The 8,972-nt window shown below is 39.3% G+C and overlaps 1 long non-coding RNA gene across 1 annotated transcript; it reads left to right on the forward strand.

Moving 5' to 3' along the window:
* Window positions 1-243: 243 nt before the first annotated feature.
* LOC309628419 lies at window positions 244-1,856 on the forward strand. The gene is made up of 2 exons (XR_014244513.1): window positions 244-1,447; window positions 1,748-1,856. It is a non-coding gene; the product is annotated as an uncharacterized lncRNA (long non-coding RNA).
* Window positions 1,857-8,972: the final 7,116 nt, after the last annotated feature.

Here is an 8,972-nt window from a genome sequence, read left to right on the forward strand (position 1 = left end):
TGTGCGAGGGCTTTCTCCAGTTGTGGCAAGTGGGGGCCACTCTTCATCGCGGTGCGCGGGCCTCTCACAGTCACGGCCTCTCTCTTTGCGGAGCACAGGCTCCAGACGCGCAGGCTCAGTAGTTGTGGCTCACGGGCTTAATCGCTCCGCGGCATGTGGGATCTTCCCAGACCAGGGCTCGAACCCGTGTTTCCTGCATTGGCAGGCAAATTCTCAACCACTGCGCCACCAGGGAAGCCCTAAAGTGTCTTTTCTAAAAACTAGTCAAACCAATGTGGAAAATGCTGTATTCTCTATCCTTCCTCCCTTAGAGATTCACAATAAATACCAGCATTTTAATGGCTCTTAGATATCTCATCAAAGTGAAACATTAAACTATGTTTCACTCAGAAGGCTTTTTTTTAAAGTAAAAAAACTTTTTAATATTACAAGCAACAATAACCATGCTGAAGAAATAAAGTTCTAGAAATTCTGAGTCATCTTAATTTTAATCAAGGCATTGCAATCCATTGGATTATTTTTCAGATTAAGTAAACTACTGAGAAATAGTTCAAGAGATTGAAGGCAGTCATTTAGATCTTAAACGCTGTTCACCCTTGATCTTTTTAAGGGACTGCTGTTCCTAAAATTATTGAAACAAATTATGACAGTGATCAGAATTTACTTAAAAAGTTAATATGGTGAATATTTCATGGTATTAATATGCAAATTACTGGGAGAAACTATTTTTAATCGCTGTCTTGAAATCTCATTAGGGCTATCAGAAGGTAACTTTCAATTTTTTATTTTGCTCTGATCATTGGAGAACACATTTTATACCTACTGTGTGCCTGGGCATTTGACATTTGAAAAGTCCCATAAAGAGATGCTAAGGGTCTTTAATCACCACACAGCTGTACACCACTAAAAGCGGATCATGAAAAGGGGCTTCAAAATGAATAAAAGGCCTTCCTAAAGCATGTTAACTTTTGATCTTCGCTTGATCCTGAGGGAGCGACAAACAGAACAGTTTCTCTTTCAGGTTGAGCTAAGCACAGTTTTTCAGATACATGTGCTAAGAACACAAAATTAAATATTTCTGCAAAAGGGATCCCAAATTCTCCAGGGCCAGCCACTTGGAAAAAACCAAAACAAAACAAGTACCATATGTGTTGATTTAATAATGTCTGTTACTGAAGCCCTGCAGGGCAACATTGGGTGAGAAAGGACTTAAAGTTTCTAAATTAGGTCCTGCCTGAAATTGGAAAACAAACACTTAAAGCAAAGGTAAATAAAAAAGAGTAAGAGAACTAAGCATGGGGTGAGAGGAAAAAACTTAGAATGTGGATGAATATACTTTAAAACTTTCAGATCTGGAAGAATGTTTTTGATGCATTTTTCAAAGTTTTCTATTAATAAATGAAAGCCATTGTAACAGAGAATTATACCTGGAAGTCTGATAAAGAATGTTTAACATTCACTCACAATTTTTTTTTTTTAATTTATTTATTTATGGCTGTGTTGGGTCTTCGTTTCTGTGCGAGGGCTTTCTCCAGCTGCGGCAAGCGGGGGCCACACTTCATTGCGGTGCGCGGGTCTGTCACTATCGTGGCCTCTCTTGTTGCGGAGCACAGGCTCCAGACGCGCATGCTCAGCAGCTGTGGCTCACGGGCCCAGCCGCTCCGCGGCATGTGGGATCTTCCCGGACCAGGGCTCGAACCCGTGTTCCCTGCATTGGCAGGCAGATTCTCAACCACTGCGCCACCAGGGAAGCCCCTCACTCACAATTTTTAAAGTGGTGTTCCCTCATGGTTTGATTGTACAAGATCAAACACTACAGGTTTCAATTAAAAAAAACAACATAAGATGACATTTTTTTTAATTTTATTTACTTTCCTGCTCCAGTTATTCTCCATTTGCACCTCCCTTGACTTCTTCTGTTAAAAATAAAGATGGATTAAAAAAAATTCTAATTTATATTGCCAAATTAATCACCGACTTAAAGACTAGGTCTAAATACAAAAATAGTTTAATCAACTTCACTGACAAATACACAAAAAAAATGTTGTAGGTTCAGATCAGGGACCCTATTTCAGATAGCCCATTGTGTTTAACTGGCTCAAATTCACTTTGACTTTAAAACAATCTGGATTCAGCCTAATAATCAATGAAATGCAATTATTAATAATTTTATATTCTATTTATTGTAATTAACAAAATATCTTATTAAATTTAGTTGGATATATATCAATAGATATGAGACTTTGAATACGTTATTTAACTCTTCAGGCTGCAGATCCTTTATAGAAGAACCAGGATTCCTCAGGCTGTCCAGCTTCACCCAGTCGTTTTCTAAACCTTCTATTCTGTTTGACCTCCACACCGTCCTTACCACATGATGACCCTGGGTGCCATTTCTGTGTAGACATAAAAACCATGGACACATTTCTTCTCCACACACTTAGAAGCGATATTCGGCATATACAGCTGTCCTCTCATCTTTTCCTTCAGGCTCAGGGAAATAATTGTTTCCCTCCTTCTCTAAATATAACCCCTCTATTTCACTCCTCCGTATCACTTCTCAGTTTCTGTAGGGCATTACTAGTCCCTGTTTTTTATGACTTTCTTCTTTGACCCAGATTCTGAAACTTATGTTTGGCCTTTTCCTTCATTAACTTCAAACAACTACAGCACAATATAATAGTAGCTGGTGGTTCAGAAAGCCTCAAAGTAAAAAGAAGAAAAAAAGAAAATCATTATTTACTCTTACCAAGACATAAAAATAGACTACGTGATAAAGTAATATTAAAAACATTTTCAACAACATCTGAAATAAAATTAAATTCTAAAAAGAGCTGGGATCAGAGGAGTGGATAGCTTACAAAAAGCCAGAAATTTTATAACTCTATTATCCCATCCCCAGAGTAATCTAATTGAGGTTAGAGGTAAGAACACTGGCATAGAAGTCAGAGAATTGTCTCTGTATTGCACTTCATCATCTTTTTATCTTAAGTCATTCACCTGCAATGAGCCTCAGTCTTCACATTTATAAAATGAGAGTTGCTGTAAAGTGTTTTAAAACTGCTGGTGGCCACAATCCATTCAGAAGTGGTGAGAAGGGGTGGTTTCACTGTTGTAAAGCCTGTGCTGTCTCACAAGGCCCCAGGCTCAGAAGGGCCCCATGCTTGGATTAATGATCTACTAATGCCAGCTTGAAATTTTTAAATAATTTTTTTACCAAGGAGACCCACAGTTTCATTTTGCTTTGGGCCCTGCAAAATATATAGCTGGTCCTGGTGGTAAGATCTGTTTGATGGGTTCAGGTAAGCATTTTTTTCTTAATGAATTAATTGAGAAGAATTGCTAAGGTACACCACACAAAGCATAAATATTTTTTCACAACACTCTTGTTCCAGTTTTGTTTACATGCATGCATACATTTGTGTGGAGCAGGCAGAGGAATGAGTGTCCACTTGTGTACATTTGGTTGCAATATAAAACATATTTTTAATGTGAGTTGTGGTCAGAGATTAGACAATTACTAAGGTCTCTACCAGTTCTAACATTCTAGGATTCTATGTCTCTTGTTATTAACTGAGATAGCATAATTAAAGAGGTCTTTTCTTCAGTAAAAGAAAAACCCATCATCCAGTGGGAAAACCTAATGAAACCCCACAAAAAGATTCAAATTCAAAGACAGCTAGTGTCACTTTCCTTTTGAAACATTCCTATGCACACAAAAAATAATAAATATTCTAAATATGGAACTATAATATAAACATACTTTTTAAATAATCAAGATCAGTGCCACATAGTATCTAACAACAACAAAAATAAACAGGAAAGGTAGAATTATTCTTTATAACATATCAAGCATGTATTCTCCAAAGATCATAACATGCTTAATTATATGTGCTCTCATTATAAGTTGTACCTTCCAATATCATCATCATAAATATTAATATAATTATTTTGAACCCCCAAATATTTAGAAATTATACTAGGTCTTTTTTTAAAAGATAACATTTAGTATGATTGTACACAACATTCTGATATCTATTTATTGAACCTGCACATTGAACCTGGGATAAGACACAGTATTCATGCAATAATAAGCACTTTCCAGAGATGGGTGTGTTGATATAAAACTGCCAAATGTATCAAAGCCATATAATTTTTTTCATATTTAGAAAGCAATGGCATTTTTTTCTCTTAAAGAAACTACTTTTACAACTCACACTTAAAAAATGTGAGCTTCCCAGAGATTAAAAGCTTCTTCTAGCCAAGCAGAAATATGATGGAGTAAAAACATTTTCCTGACACACTCTAGACTCACCAGAGATCAACAGGGAAGCCAATAAGAAAGCCCATTCAGTGATAATACTCTCCTGAGAGAATTTTCAAAAGAAAATTATGACCCCACCGTGAACTGAAAGCCAGGGAACCTTCTGCTTATAATTATAGTTCCAAAACCATTTCAATTTAAGTGCATTTTAGAAGCTTTGTATATGTGAATCATTTGTCAAATTGCTACCATTACACATGCCATACATGTATTTTGGCTGCTCATCACAAGCACCTTACAGCTAAAATACAGTTTGGATATACAGACTCTGAATCTAATAAATAGCTATCATTTTCCTTCTGTGGTTAAAGAAGTCATATTCATATCCTAGCTGATAATACAATACAAATGACATTTCTAATGTGTCCCAGCATTAGACAAAAGAACAGAGAAGAGGGCGGGAGCTTCAAGATGGCAGAAGAGTAAGACATGGAGGTCACCTTCCTCCCCACAAATACAACAGAAATATATCTACGTGTGGAACAACTCCTACAGAACACATACTGAACGCTGGCAGAAGACCTCAGACTTCCCAAAAGGCAAGAAACTCCCCAAGTATCTGGGTAGGGCAAAAGAAAAATGAAACAACAGAGACAAAAGAATAGGGACGGGACCTGCACCAGTGGGAGGGAGCTGTGAAGGAGGAAAGGTTTCCACACGCTAGGAAGCCCCTTCGCAGGCGGAGACTGCAGGTGGCGGAGGGGGGAAGCTTCGGAGCCACGGAGGACAGCGCAGCCACAGGGGTGCGGAGGGCAAAGTGGAGAGATTCCCGCGCAGAGGAGCGGTGCCGACCAGCACTCACCAGCCCGAGAGGCTTGTCTGCTCACCCACTGGGGCGGGCGGGGGCTGGGAGCTGAGGCTCGGGCTTCAGTCAGATCGCAGGGAGAGGACTGGGGTTGGCTGCGTGAACACAGCCTGAAGGGGGTTAGTGTGCCACAGCTGGCCAGGAGAGAGTCCGGGAAAAAGTCTGCAGCTGCCGAAGAGGCAAGAGACCATTGATTCGGGGTGCGCGAGGAGAGGGGATTCAGAGCACCGCCTAAACAAGATCCAGAGATGGGCGCAAGCTGCACCTATCAGAGCGGACACCAGAGACAGGCATGGGACGCTAAGGCTGCTGCTGTAGCCACCAAGAAGCCTGTGTGCAAGCAGAGGTCACTCTCCACACCTCCTCTCCCGGGAGCCTATGCAGCTCGCCACTGCCAGGGTCCCGTGGTCCAGGGACAACTTCCCTGGTAGAACACACGGCGCGCCTCAGGCTGGTGCAACATCTCCTGGCCTCTGCTGCCGCAGGCTTGCCCCGCATTCCATACCCCTCCCTCCCCGCGGCCTGAGTGAGCCAGAGCCCCCGAAGCAGGTGCTCCTTTAACCCCGTCCTATCTGAGCAAAGAACAGACGACCTCAAGTGACCTACACGTAGAGGCGGGGCCAAATCCAAAGCTGAACCCCAGGAGCTGTGCGAACAAAGAAGAGAAAGGGAAATCTCTCCCAGCAGCCTCAGGAGCAGCGGATTAAATCTCCACAGTCAACTTGATGTACCCTGCATCTGTGGAATACCTGAATAGACAACGAATCATCCCAAATTGAGGAGGTGGACTTTGGGAGCAATGATATATATATATATTTTTCCCTTTTTCTCTTTTTGTGAGTGTGTATGTGTATGCTTCTGTGTGTGATTTTGCTTCTATAGTTTTGTTTTTACCATTTGTCCTAGGGTTCTGTCTGTCAGTTTTTTTTATTTTCTTTTTATTACTATAGTTTTTAGCTCTTGTTATCATTGGTGGATTTGTTTTTTGGTTTGGTTGCTTACTTCTTTCTTTCTTTCCTTCTTTTTTTTATTACTTTTTAATTTTTTTTAATAGTTATTTTTATTTTAGTAACCTTATTTTATTGTATTGTATTTTATTGTATTTTATCTTTTTCCTTCTTTCTTTCAATTTTTCTCCCTTTTATTCTGAGCTGTGTGGAGGACAGGTTCTTGGTACTCCAGCCAGGCGTCAGGGCTGTGCCTCTGAGTGGGAGAGCCAAGTCCAGGACATTGGTGCACCAGAGACCTCCCAGCTCCATGTAATATCAAATGGCAAAAATCTCCCAGAGATCTCCATCTCAATGCTAAGACCCAGCTCAACTCAACAACTAGCAAGCTACAGTGCTCGACACCCTACACCAAACAACTAGCAAGACAGGAACACAACCCCACCCATTAGCAGAGAGGCTGCCTAAAATCATAATAAGGTCACAGACACCCCAAAACACACCACCAGACATGGACCTGCCCAGCAGAAAGACAAGATCCAGCCTCATCCACCAGAACACAGGCACCAGTCCCCTCCACTAGGAACCCTACACAACCCACTGAACTAACCTTAGCCACTGGGGACAGATGCCAAAAACAATGGGAACTATGAACCTGGAGCCTGCGAAAAGGAGACCCCAAACACAGTAAGTTAAGCAAAATGAGAAGACAGAGAAACACACAGAAGATGAAGGAGCAAGGTAAAAACCCACCAGACAAAACAAATGAAGAGGAAATAGGCAATCTACCTGGAAAAGAATTCAGAATAATGACAGTAAAGATGATCCAAAATCTTGGAAAGAGAATGGAGAAAATACAAGAAACGTTTAACAAGGGCCTAGAAGAACTAAAGAGCAAACAAACAATGATGAAAAACATGATAAATGAAATTAAAAATTCTCTAGAAGGGATCAATAGCAGAATAACAGAGGCAGAAGAATGGATGAGTGACCTGGAAGATAAAATAGTGCAAATAACTATTGCAGAGCAGAATAAAGAAAAAAAAAATGAAAAGAATTGAGGACAGTCTCAGAGACCTCTGGAACAACATTAAAGGCACCAACATTCAAATTATAGGGGTCGCAGAAGAAGAGAAAAAGAAAGGGATTGAGAAAATATTTGAAGAGATTATAGTTGAAAACTTCCCTAAAATGGGAAAGGAAATACTTAATCAAGTCCAGGAAGCACAGAGAGTCCCACACAGGATAAATCCAAGGAGAAACACACCAAGGCACATATTAATCAAACTATCAAAAATTAAATACAAAGAAAAAATATTAAAAGCAACAAGGGAAAAACAACAAATAACATACAAGGGAATCCCCATAAGGTTAACACCTGATCTTTCAGCAGAAACTCTGCAGGCCAGAAGTGAGTGGTAGGACATATTTAAAGTGATGAAAGGGAAAAACCTACAACCAAGATTACTCTACCCAACAAGGGTCTCATTCAGATTTGATGGAGAAATTAAAACCTTTACAGACAAGCAAAAGCTAAGAGAATCCAGCATCTCCAAAACAGCTTTACAACAAAAGCTAAAGGAACTTCCCTAGGCAGGAAACACAAGAGAAGGAAAAGACCTACAATAACAAACCCAAAACAATTAATAAAATGGTAATAGGAACATACATATCGATAATTACCTAAAATGTAAATGGATTAAATGCTCCAACCAAAAGACATTGAGTGGCTGAGGGATACAAAAACAAGACCCATATATATGCTGTCTACAAGAGACCCACTTCAGACCTAGGGACACATACAGACTGAAAGTGAGGGGATGGAAAAAGATATTCCATGAAAATGGAAAACAAAAGAAAGCGGGTGCAGCAATTCTCATATCAGACAAAATAGACTTTAAAACAAAGACTATTACAAAAGACAAAGAAGGACACTACATAATGACCAAGGGATTAATCCAAGAAGAAGATATAACAATTGTAAATATTTATGCACCCACCATAGGAGCACCTCAATACATAAGGCAAATACTAACAGCCATAAAAGGGGAAATCGACAGTAACACAATCATAGTAGGGGACTTTAACACCTCACTTTCACCAACGGACAGATAATCCAAAATGAAAATAAATAAGGAAACACAAGCTTTAAATGATACATTAAATAAGATGGTCTTAATTGATATTTATAGGACAGTCCATCCAAAAACAACAGAATACACTTTCTTTTCAAGTGCTCATGGAACATTCTCCAGGATAGATCATATCTTGGGTCACAAACCAAGCCTTGGTAAATTTAAGAAAATTGAAATCATATCAGGTATCTTTTCCAATCACAACGCTATGAGACTAGATATCAATTACAGGAAAAAGTCTGTAAAAAAATACAAACACATGGAGGCTAAACAATACACTACTAAATAACCAAGAGATCACTGAAGAAATCAAAGAGGAAATCAAAAAATTCCTAGAAACAAATGACAATGAAAACACTACAACCCAATACCTATGGATGCAGCAAAAGCAGTGCTAAGAGGGAAGTTTATAGCAATACAATCCTACCTGCAGAAAGAAGAAACATCTCAAATAAACAAGGTAACCTTACACCTAAAGCAATTAGAGAAAGAAAAACAAAAAACCCACAGTTAGCAGAATGACAGAAATCATAAAGATCAGATCAGAAATAAATGAAAAAGAAATGAAGGAAAGGATAGCAAAGATCAATAAGACTAAAAGCTGGTTCTTTCAGAAGATGAACAAAATTGATAAACCATTAGCCAGACTCATCAAGAAAAAAAGGGAGAAAACTCAAATCAATACAATTAGAAATGAAAAAGGAGGAGTAACAACTGACACTGCAGAAATACAAAGGATCATGAGAGATTACTACAAGCAA

The sequence above is a fragment of the Balaenoptera borealis genome (assembly GCF_965194805.1).
Source record: "Balaenoptera borealis genome assembly, chromosome: 4".
Classification (NCBI taxonomy): domain Eukaryota; kingdom Metazoa; phylum Chordata; class Mammalia; order Artiodactyla; family Balaenopteridae; genus Balaenoptera; species Balaenoptera borealis.